This window comes from Bufo gargarizans, chromosome 6, assembly GCF_014858855.1.
Source record: "Bufo gargarizans isolate SCDJY-AF-19 chromosome 6, ASM1485885v1, whole genome shotgun sequence".
Lineage (NCBI taxonomy): Eukaryota > Metazoa > Chordata > Amphibia > Anura > Bufonidae > Bufo > Bufo gargarizans.
The window spans coordinates 42,970,175-42,982,724 of record NC_058085.1 but is presented as its reverse complement, the minus strand read 5'-3'; the positions used below and the strand labels follow the sequence as shown (position 1 = coordinate 42,982,724).

Genomic DNA, 12,550 nt, shown 5'->3' with positions numbered 1-12,550 from the left:
TTGACTGCATGATTTCTCCCACAGTTACAGCACGATAATTAGTAACATAGTTTATAAGGCTTAAAAAGTACATTTATCCATCCAGTTTAGCCTGTTATCCTGCAAGTTGATCCAGAGGAAGGCAAAAAAACAAAAAACCCTGTAAGGTAGATTTAGAGGAAAAAATTCCTCCCCGACTCCAATCAGGCAATCAGAATAACTCCCTGGATCAACTCTAGTAGCTATAGCCTGTAATATATTATTACCTCACAGAAATACCTCCAGGCCCCTCTTGAATTCCTTTATTGTACTCACCATCACCACCTCCTCAGGCAGAGAGTTCCATAGTCTCACTGCTCTTACCGTAAAGAATTCTCCTTTATGTTTGTGTACAAACCTTCTTTCCTCCAGATGCAGAGGATGTCCCCTCGTCACAGTCACAGATGATGGGAGAGATCTCTGTACTGACTCCTGATATATTTATACATAGTTATTAGATCGCCCCTTAGGCATCTTTTTTTGTTAAGTGAATAACCCTAATTTTAATATCTTTCTGGATCCTGTAGTCAACCCATTCCAGATATTAGTTTAGTTGCCCTCCTCCTCCAGCTCTGCTATGTCTGCTTTGTTCACTGGAGCCCAGAACTGTACACAGTACTCCATGTGTGGTCTGACCAGTGATTTGTAAAGTGGTAGGACTATGTTCTCATCACGGGCATCTATGCCCCTTCTGATGCAACCCATTATCTTATTGGCCTTGGCAGCAGCTGCCTGACACTGGTTTTTGCAGCTTAGTTTGCTGTTCACTAAAATTCCTAGATCTTTTTCCATATCAGTGTTACCGAGTGTTTTACCATTTAGTATATACGGGTGACTTGCATTATTCCTTCCCATATGCATAACTTTACATTTGTCAGTGTTAAACCTCATCTGCCACTTATCTGCCCAAGCCTCCAATCTATCCAGATCGCTCTGTAGTAGTATACTGTCCTCTTCTGTGTAAATTACTTTACACAGTTTAGTGTCATCTGCGAAAATTGATACTTTACTATGCAAGACTTCTACAAGATCATTAATAAATATATTGAAGAGAATAGGGCCCAATACTGACCCCTGAGGTACCCCACTAGTGACAGTGACCCAATCTGAGTGTGTACCACTAATAACCACCCTCTGTTTTCTATTATTGAGCCAGTTACTTACCCACATACAGACATTTTCTCCCAATCCAAGCATTCTCATTTTATATAATAACCTTTTATGCGGTACAGTGTCAAATGCTTTGGAGAAGTCCAGATATACGACATCCATTGATTTGCTGCTGTCAAGTCTAGAACTTACCTCCTAATAGAAACTGATAAATTAGTTTGACATGACCGATCTGTCATGAAGCCATGCTGATATGGCAATATTTGCTTATTTTCATTGAGATACTTTGAGATAACATCTGTTAGAAAACCTTCAAACAATTTACCCACGACAGATGTTAAACTTACCGGCCTATAGTTTCCAGTCTCTGTTTTTGGAACCTTTTTTAATATTGGCACCATATTTTCTATGCGCCAATCCTGTGGAACACTCCCTGTCAGTATAGAGTCCTTAAATATCAGAAATAAGGGTCTGCCTATGACAGTACTTAATTCTCTTAGGATATGGGGGTGTATGCCACCTGGTCCCGGCGATTTGTCTATTTTCATCTTTGGAGCTGCGTCCTTAACTTCTTCCTGGGTCAGACAGGGCACTTTTAATGGGGAATTTACTTTTACATTCTGCATTTCATCTGACAGTTTATTTAGAATTGACTCACATTGTGAACTGCAATACATCATGTTTCTGCTCATTTAGATCAAGATACGGAACAGATACAGCGTGATGAAGATATATAGCGCATTGTGAATACTGTCCTGGTATCCCACTATCCTCAGAATACAATCAATTTGCTATTGTTCATTCTTTTTAGCATTGTGTTTGTCTTTTTAGCATTGTATACTAATTGCTTTAAAATTTATTTTTTATTTTACACATCTATCTATTTAGATTCGTCATCCCAAAAAACTCAAATATTACCTGCCAGTGCTAAAATATTAGTACATTTGGTAGTTTCACGTTATGGCAGACAAAAAGCACAACTCCACATAAACCCCCTTTTAGGTCACATACACTAAGAGAATGGCAACTTTTCTGTCTTTTATTGGAAATACTTCGGCCAAGGTTTTTGACTTCGGAAGCTCTCTCAAACAATACTGGGTTGCCGGAAAGCAAATATCGTCTCTAACATAGTGCCAGGAAAAGAAAACGTTTGATCAAAGGCGTGGAGGGGAAAGGGGGATTTTTTTTTAGCTTTTTTCTACTGAAAAACAAATCATCAACTAAAGATATCTCAAGAAGTGCTTCAGGTTCCTGTTTTTCATCTAAAAATATACAAATGCGTATAAAGGCTGGTTTGTAAAGGAACTCTGTGCTAGAGACGCCGTGCTTGATTTGTGTTACGTTAATGATCCTTGTTTTATATCGCAACAATAAAAAAAAAGATTGAATTTTATTATGTAGTTTGTGTTCAGTTCTGAAAGTTGTAAAAAGGGAAGTATGAATTGTTGTGACAGGTTGTGTCTTACATATTGTGTGACATGGTAGAGCTCTTCTTCAGGAGTAAGGCTGGCTCTCCTTAAAGAGACCAGCTGTGTATGGAGATTTAGTGGCAGTGCTCATAGTTGTTCAAAATGTTGAAACTTTTTTTGATTTCTTGACACTTTTCAAAAAATTGGATGGGGCTTAGCAAAAAAGGGCTGGGAGGTAGTGGAATAAACTATAAGGCAAATCTATGCCTGCTCATAGCTTAGCTTTGATTTCCTGGTGCTCAGATTGCCAAAAGATGCACCAAATTTATTGTGGCATACGATCCTTAATAGATTTGGTGCATCTCACTTCTGTTCACATGGGGTTTCGAATGGTGTAAGAAATGCATCTATGTTTTGTTACGTTTTTAGAAAATTAGGGACAAAACACTTTGAAGCAACCTTGCTGATAGTCTTCATTAAAAGTCTACTGGCATTATGTGTATACGACTCCTGTGCTGAACTATATGTAAGGGTATAACTATTGGGAGTGCAGACAGTGTGGTTGTATCTGGTCCCCGGAGTCTGGAGACCCATACTATAAATTAAGGATGATGTGTATTTTTGTTAAAGGGGTTGTCCAGACTGATGACGGGTGTCCTACTCCCGGCACCCCTGCGATCAGTTGCTTAAAGAGTCTGCGGTGCACCAGTGAGCCTTCAGCTGCCAAGTGCACATGTAATAGGTCAGCCAGTTTCATAGGTACAAAGCTGCTGACAGATGCCCTTTAAGGGCATTTGTATCCACAGTGCTGTCAATCTCATGGAAGACGAAGATCGTAGGCTGAGAAACAGCACAGGGTAGCGAAGGGGGATTTTTTTTTCCAAAGACCTAGTAAAAATCCTAACTTGAACAGGGAACTATATGGTGGCTTAGTGGTTAGCACTGTTGCCTTGCAGCGCTGGCGTCCTAGATTCGAATCCGACCAAGGGAACATCTGCATGGAGTTTGTATGTACTCCCCATGTTTGTGTGGGTTTCCTCCGGTTTCCTCCCACACTCAAGTCCTACTAATAGGGACCTTAGATTGTGAGCTCCATTGGGTACAGCGTGATGCTAATGTCTGTAAAGCGCTGCAGAATAAGTCAGCCACTACTGAAAATGAGGTGGGTACAATGTCATTCAGCAGCTAAAGGGTTTCTGGCCGTCAAACTTTTTACGTTGCAGTGCTTCCTGTGAAGCTGCAAAACATCCTCTCCCATTCCCTGTAACATGAACTTGACCCTCGGTATCCTGAAACATTTATAGACAAGCAGTCAGGCCGCTTGTCTGTTCTACAGTCTATCGACCTTTAAACCATCATTAACAGGAGACCTGCACTTTATTCCAACTGTAAAAGCTGATAATGAAGTACGCCGTGCAGATGTTTCTCCTTCTTCAGACCTACAGTTTAGCCACGCTTCAGTGGCATGTCATGCTCCATGTAATCTGGATGATATATTCGAGCTACTGTACGTCTGAAAGCCTTGAATCTGTGGTTGATTACAAATGTAAGTTTCCTTATCAGCTGCACAACAAGACCAACGGATAGATGAGCTGCTGGGTCACAGGGCTTGCAACAAGTGGGAGGAACTCAACTGCTGCTAGCTAAATATAGCCTTAACCAAAAAAGACAAAAAACACGCAGAGAACAAACACCTGCAAGGGCGAGCGTTCATTCCCATGTAGTTAGCTGCGTATCGCTAGAGGTGATGGCACATGACCAGACAACGAGACTGGGACTGCTTTATGAAGAGTAGAGAAGCTGAGCATGAAAGACCAGGTGATCGATGCTGGAAAGGGCCAGTGTCCAGTGTTTTTTCACAATATAAGGCTACTTGCGTTGTTCTTTTCCGGTACTGAGATGCGGCAGGTAATCCGTTTGGTCCTCATGCATTTTGAATGGAAAGAGATCCGTACAGGATGCATCAGGATGTCTTCCGTTCGGTCAGCATTCCGTTTTGTGACCGGACACAAAACCGAAGCAATTAACAACGCAAGCGTGAAAGTAGCCTAAGGGTGGTATTACATTGCCTGATCTTCGGGCAGTGCAAGCACCAATGGACGATAATCATTCATCGACGCTCATTTGCAGTGACTTGATTACACAGGCTGATGCAGAGTTTGAATGAGAGAGGAACGATCTCTGTTGCAGTCGTTCCTTCCTCATTCTCTTCTATAGATGATGGGCGGTACGTCCCTGATTACACAACCTGATGAAAGGTGCCAATTAGCCGATAAACGAGCGTTTGATCATTCATTATATGGCCCAATTATCGAATTAACGAGCGTTCGTATCCCTGATAATTGGCCTGAAATTGTGCAGTCTAGTAGGAGCAGGTCAACATGCAGAAGATCCGCACAAATTGTCATGCGGATTTCTGTGCCAAAATCTACTGTCTCTAACAATGGCTTTTGGTGCAGATTAGATGCGGTTTTGCCGCAGATCTCGCCCTTCATTGGACAAGGGTGAAATCTGCAACTAAAAACACACAAACAAAATTTACATGCTGCGGATTTGGAAATCCACACGGAAGGTCAGTTTCCGCACCAAAAAATTTTGCAAAGTGTACATCAGATTGGTGTAATCTCATACACTTTACTGGTACTGTACTAGGCTGCGTTTTTTCCAGAAAAAGCGCATGTATTCTGAAACGTGTGCAGGTGGCCTAAGAGCCTAAGAAATGTATACTGCTTAGTTATCTGAATGGCCTGGCAGAAATTGATGCATGTGTTTCAGAATCAATCCCATTCAGATTTCCAGTTGCAGAAATTTCTGCATGTGAATATATCTGCAATTGGTCACTATAGGGCAGATTTACTAAGCCTGTAGATGGTGTAACGCCAGACCGGCTGTCTAGACCTGCACCAGATTTATCAAAGAGGCTCAGGCTGTATGATAAATGTGATGCTGGGATAGACACATTTGTCTAGCTCTATACCTACCCTTGGTAGGCTCACTTTTTGAAAGAATGGTATGCCACAATTTTGCAATTGTGGTGCAATACATCTTAGACCACTCTTCATTCCCATGAAGTAACACCCCCCTTCCTGCTAAGCCTTATCCACCAAATATTGGAGAAATCCTAGAGGTACCAAAATGCACTAGAATTGTGCCAATTTGCACCACTTTTTAGACAGGTTCTTGGCTACACCCATTAGCAGATTGGGCTATTGTTTCACATACTGAGCCAATAAGCAAAAATCTATATTCAACCACAAAACCTGACTTTTGTGGTGAGATCAGACCTAGGGGCAGTGAGGTAGCCACAGTATAAGGATATGTTCACACATGGCTGGTAAAGCTCTGATGCCCATTCTGGCTGTGTGTAGATGACGGGCACTTACTGTGAATTGTCCCTGTGGGTGTAGAATATGATTGGTGGTCCTGCAGAGAAGAGAGGGGGAGAAAGTTTTTTTTATTTTTTATTTATATATTTGTGTATAAACTCTGAACGGGAGCTTCCTATAGCCCCCATAATTACTGACAGCGATTGTAACCTCCTGTGCCCAGTTATAGAAGGAATGGCAGCTCCGGAGCACAGACAGCTACTGTGACAAGTGAAGCTCTGTGCAGACTGATAGAACAGGGGGGTAAAAGGGTGTACTGTATGTTCAGCTGCCTTAAAAATCCTTCCCATTAAAATAGTGTTGTGAATTACATATAATTAAATGTATTGAATAATTAAATGATTGCAGTCTGCATATATGAAGGATACATTCAGACCAGGAATACATAAGACAAAGTGATGCAAATACCGTACAAACAGTATCATACAGAGTGATGTGGGAAGCACAGCCATAAGATTTATCACAAAGGGAATTTTTAAAGTCAGTTTTGCAGGAGTCTGCTTTGCCCTAATTTGGTCCAGATTTATCAAATGTCGCAGAACATTTGATAGATTTGGTGCATTTTTAAGTCTAAGGCCTCATTCACACGTCTGTGACAAGATGGTCAGTGATCCATACATGAAGATGTCTGTGAAGGATCTGTGTTTAGTCCATTTGTCCGGTTTTTCTCATCCGTATTAAAAGTACACTGCTGGGCTGAAAACTAGTTTCCAGGTGATCCGTGAAAATCACTGACAGAGCCCGGATGGCTTTAGTCTTGTGTCAGTAGTTTTAACGGACCCATAGACTTCAATGGGGCGTGCTTCAGATCCAAAATCCGAAGGGTCTCCGTACAGCATTCAAACTAAGTTTTGAACGAAGTGACTTCAGATCTTGGAACCGAAGCACGCTTCGCTCAACTCTAGTCCGGATCACAGACCAAAATAGTGACCCATCGTCCGTGGAAAATCACTGATATGTAAATATGGCCGTCTTCACATGGTCAGTGTTTGATCAGTGACTGTGAGTCAAAACCAGTAGTGAAACCTGCACAGAGATAAGGTTTAATGAAAAGATTTCACCTGTTCTGTGTTTTTGACCCGAACCTTGTTTTGGCTCCCAATCACTGATGGAAATCACTGATCAAACACTGATGTGTGAAAGAGGCCTAAACACATGAAAATCTATAGGTACATTAGTTGTTCGTGGAGAACCCAGAAAGGACATGTCGTAATTGACTGACATGTGAAAGAGGTCTTACACTGCTGTCCTGAAATGTTACTCCACTTTCTACACCGCCCCTTTACTGAAGGAAGATTGTGGCAATTTTTGTGATTTGATAAATGTAGCTTAAATCAACTCGATGGGCTAAACACAGCTATTTTCCCTACTTTTCAAAATTGGAGTAAATGGTGTAAAATTTAAATTGTTTTTGCAAATAAGCCAAAAAGGGTGCAAAGCCCTACAGTATTTTGCAACTTTTTGAAACCAGAAGAGTGGATAAAATCCCCGCAGCAGTCCAATAGTGGGAGGAAGGAGTAGTTTAAAAATACAGAGAATTTCAGTGGGTGAATGACTTGAGTGGGGGTAATGGTTCGGTAACGAGGGTGGGTGACATGGACAGAAAAAATTTGCAGGTGCAGAATGAAATATTTGTAGATATTGCCGCATCCTACCTGAACCCATGAGATACCAGTCGTGAGCTCCAGTTCACAATGAACCCAAACACTCTGAGCCAAGGCAGAGCTCTGCATCTGGGCTCCGGCTGAGTCACCGAATAATGAGCGGGTTGTCTACAGTTACATGCCGGATAAAGGACTTTTGAAAACCTTAATAAGGGGGATTGTCTTCACAGGGAGCATCTCAAGCTGTGCCGGGTGGGGGTGCACATTCCCTTGCACGCCGCTATATTATCTAATAATTTTAACAGTTTCACCACCAAGGTCTTGTGATCTCCTCTTCGGCTGAACCTCCCATGCAGAGATAAAAAGTTTTCACATCTAAAAGAATATTTAAAGGTTTTCCTAAAATCAATACCGCAATGAAAAATTCAGGAAAGATGCACAGTGGTGACTAGATTCATCACTAAGCAGGCAGAGGCGACCTGCGGCTTCAGGCCGAAGCCTTCACATTATAAATCCAAGATCCCGGTGAGTGTATGAAGGACTATCTCCTATCAATTGTAGCATGTCAGACTCTAATTACTGCATCGTGGTTGTTTTCTGTCCACATTCCTTTTGCATTTAATACAGCCAATTGGGCCCAGACTGACTTATACTGTTGGGGGTCCGCGCCCCCTAGCAGGGAGTCTCTGGCAGTGTTCAAAAGGCATAAGTTCTGGAAGTGGTGGTGATTTGATTGTTCTTATGAAGGTCCGACCAAAATTTGACTTTGGTTCTCATTTGGAGGGAAAAAAAAATCTAATTATATAATATATAAAATAAAAGATTTTAAAGGAAACCTGTCACTTGCTTTGGGGCAACTAATTACCAGCCTGCCGTTATGCAGCATGGGGTTTAGGGTCCTAAACCATCCCATAGAAAAACCATCTAAAAGAAAATACGGGGAGAAGAATCTTAACTCTTCTCTAGCACATGGGCACTGCGCCGATGATGTTACATCTTACATCGCTGTGCATGGACTGTACATTGAGCAAGGTGTACAGTCTATCAACGCAGTGCGCATGTGCCCGATGCCACTGGACGATACGAGTCCTGGACTCTTTTCCCAGTAAGTTTTAATTTCATTTAGTTTCTTTTGCAGGGTTGGATGGGTTTGCCATGGGCTGATTTGGAACCCTAAACCCCAAGTTGCATGACAGAATGCTGGAGGCTTAGTGGCCCCCAACCAGGTGGCAGGTTCACTTTAACTGAAGCCAGTTCTGGGTGACGCTACACATGATCACTCTATCAACCACACACCAACACCTAGTGACTGTCAGAAATGAGCTTTTCCTATTACCCTGACAAAAGTGTTGGCGAAACGCGTTGGTGGAGGGCTTCTCATGCAGACTACCTTATGCCCTTTTTTTCCTACTAAGTCATCGTATGTGGCCTGTATTGATGGGATATGGTTGGGCATAGTTAATGGTGGACACTTTTCCGTCACATTCACCATTGTGATTGCACTTTATGCACTCCATCGTACTGCAGTCCGTTTTTAGATGTGTCTACATCTCATCCCCTGACATTAGCCCATATATTTCCAGCATTTGCACTTTATATTATTGGGCAAATGTATTAATACTGCCATTTTACACCTATGTGTTTATTTGTCTTGTCTATTAGACCCCCTATGTTATTAGTTGTCTGCATTTAGTTTGTCCCTCACATGAATTTCTTTTCCTACTGTTGTTTGGATTCCTCTAATTTTTAAACTTCCATATATATATTTTTCATTGCATTAAATAAAGGAAATTAAAGGGTTTATATCACCAGAAATACCTAAATTAAACTGGCTGACATTAGCGATGTCAGCCTAAACTAACTATCCTATTCCTAGTTTTATCCGTGCCTCCGTTACTCCATAAATGTAACTTTTTTATAATATGCAAATTAGCCTCTAGTAGCGGGGGGGGGGGGGGGGGGGTGAGGGGGGGGCGTTGTTCCTGCTCCTAGAGGCTCTGTTCTCCCACCTCTGTCACCTCCCTCCAAGTCTTGATTGACAGGGTCAGGCAGCGTTCGCATCCTCCTGCCGGCCCTGAGTGCACGGTAAATCTCGTGCCTGCGCCGTGCTGTTCAGTATTCAGCACAGGCGCAGTAAGGAAGTCATCAGCCAGTGAGCGTCCTTCCTTCACTATGCCTGCTCCAAATAATGAACGGCACGGCGCAGGCACGAGATTTACCATCCACTCAGGGCCGACAGGAGGATGCAAACGCTGCCTGACCCTGTCAATCAAGACTTGGAGGGAGGTGACAGAGGTGGGAGAACAGAGCCTCTAGGAGCAGGAACAACGCCCCCCCTGCTACTAGAGGCTAATTTGCATATTATAAAAGTTACATTTATGGGCACGGATAAAACTAGGAATAGGCTAGTCAGGTTCAGCTGACATTAGCACATCGCTAATGTCAGCCAGTTTAATTTAGGTATTTCTGATGACATACTCTATACTTGTATACTCTATGGCTGTTTTTGCTTTGGGTATTTGCACCATTGCTTCTTGTAGGTTTATTAGTATTTTTGGGAGTGTTCTTGTGATTAGTCTAGTCATTGATAGGTTGTCTGTATATACCTTTTTATTGTAGCACGGTCTGGAACCTGTGATGCATCTCTTCATGAACTGAGCTGTACCTCTTGCACGGCTCTGTGCACACCAGGGTGAAGTGGCATTGCACGTGAAGGCGTGCTGCATGCAGACGCACATCAGACCCAGGCCTCTCGCACTTTTCTAATCACATACTGTGACAACAAAATTTTAGTTTTCGAGCATGAACATTTGCAAAGTTTATTTTGAAACCCTGCGTCATGGGAATATCCCATTTTCTGTAAATGCAGATTATATTTTAGAGTGATAATGAAGTTTTGACTGGTTGTAAATACTAATATCTTTCTTTCTTACAGAGAAACATCGGCCTCCGATCTCCTTGAAAGGAAGTTTCTGCTCAATGTAAGAATTTACAATTCTCACTATAAGAAATTTCTTTAAAGAATTCCAGGAAGTTGTTGACATTACACAAGTCTTTCTGACGTCTCCGACCACCCTCCATCCCACATGTTTTAAGAAGCTGCATCCCGTTTGATCCCATATTATGGTAACGTAGTACCTTTGCTTTTTTTTTTTTAAGATTAAAAAGTTTGTCTCACTTCAGCAATTAGCATTTATCATGTAGAGAAAGTTAATACCAGGCACTTACTAATGTATTGTGATTCTCCATATTGCCTCCTTTGCTGTTTGGATTTAAATTTCCCATCACATTATACACTGCTCTTTTCCAGGGGTTACGACCACCCTGCAGTGGTCGCGCTTGTAAACTATAGGAAAAGGTGCCGACCTCTCTGGTGGCTGGGAACGTGGGAGTGCGCACAGTCCGGATCTTTTTCCTATATTGTGCAAGTAGGGCCACCATTGATGGATTACAGGGTGGTCGTAACCCCTGGAGATGAGCAGTGTATAATGAGATGGAAAAATGGCTCAAGCCAGAAAAGAAGGCAATATGGACAATCACAATACATTAGTGAGTGCCTTGTATTAACTTTCTCTACAAGATCCATCATTTGGACTGTTGCATTGACAGAAATGGTAGTTGTCTGAGAGCACAACGTGACGGTGATGGTCATTTTTATGTGACTTTGTTTTTGAGAATACCGAGGTGAAAAAAAGGAAAAGATTGTGCTAGTGAATTCACACAGAGGCATATAGGGCGGTAATACAGCAATGGCGCTATGATTTGGAGTTCTATGTCCAATACTGAAGGGATTGAGCCTTTGTAATATTTGGTGGAGGACCTACTGGTGAAAGAAAGTCATGGACTCTCCACCATTATTACATAAGGGGCCTTAAAATAATTGTCTGCTGTAGTCAACCCCTTGTGTAATGCCTCAGTATGGCATGCTGTGCTGATCTAGGGGTTCAGTATCCACTGAAAATCAGTGAATGTCCATGATCATAGTGAAACGCGCAGAGAGATGAAGCCAAGTCAGAAGATAACTTAGAAATCCCCTTTAAAGGGGTTGTCTCATCTTGACATCCCATTTTCATATGACCTATTAGTTCCTCCTTCTATGAACCACAGCGGAGAGCCTCTAACATGCAACAGTTCTGTTCGTTACATGGATGGACATTAATTTTAATGGTCGCAAAGAATAATGCATTTTCCCTGTATTTATTTTCTGACAATAAAATTCCTAAGTAAAAATCATCTATTTGCTGAGGTTTTGTAAGCAGGACCTGCAGAGATCATCTGCTCACCATTACATCTTTTTTTGGTCAAAGATGGTTTTCTGTGTTTAGACAACCCTTTTAAATATGTCTCTAAGGGCCATTAAGCTTAAAGTCACACATTGGTTAACCAATGGTCTTAAAACTATTCAGATGGTTTCCGTCTTCCCCTCCAAACTTGGGTCCCAGAAAAATGTCACGGTGCCCCAGCCAGGAACCCATAGATATAAACAAAGACATTCCAGGAACACATTACATATCTGATACAAGGCGTCAAATACGTAGGTTTACCTCAGAATATTTGTCCGTCTCCTCTCTCTGTACAATGCAAGGAACTATAAATTCTGGTCAATAAAAGTGCAAGTAAAAAGAATAATAACCCAGTTTTATCACTGAGGACAGAAAGGTCACAGCTCTTGTCAAACAAAGCTTAAAAGTGATGCGGAAATCAACATATTTTGTTCCCGTCTTATAGCAAGAAAAACTGTGATTTCTCCATGTGTCAGTATGAAACGTGTTTTTTTTTTTTTTTTTTTTTGTTTTGTTTTTGCTATAGTCAAGGTAAAATAAAGTAAGAAACTCTTTCCTTTGAAGCCACATCCTCTGTGTTCGAGCACCCACCATTTTGAGAATTTAATATAGATATGGGACGCTAATATCTCATGTCCCAAGAACACCACTGACAGATGTAGCAGAGTTAACAGTCACAATTGGTGAGTTATCTATTTAACACGTTATGACTGTAAACTTTGCTACATCTGTAGTTTTCC

The 12,550-nt window shown here is 41.6% G+C and overlaps 1 protein-coding gene across 3 annotated transcripts in view; it reads right to left on the bottom strand.

Moving 5' to 3' along the window:
- PIK3R6 (phosphoinositide-3-kinase regulatory subunit 6) overlaps nucleotides 1–12,550 on the bottom strand; it is a 96,149-nt gene that overhangs the window by 43,975 nt on the left and 39,624 nt on the right. Inside the window, exon 3 of one of the 3 annotated variants that reach the window (XM_044298778.1) lies at nucleotides 5,921–5,960. The exons of 1 other annotated variant lie outside the window; for it this stretch is intronic. The gene's annotated coding sequence lies outside the window, so the exon portion shown is untranslated. Of the gene's footprint in view, nucleotides 1–5,920; nucleotides 5,961–7,578; nucleotides 7,656–12,550 lie in introns of those variants that run through there. One more of the 3 variants, XM_044298779.1, reaches the window with a different exon arrangement.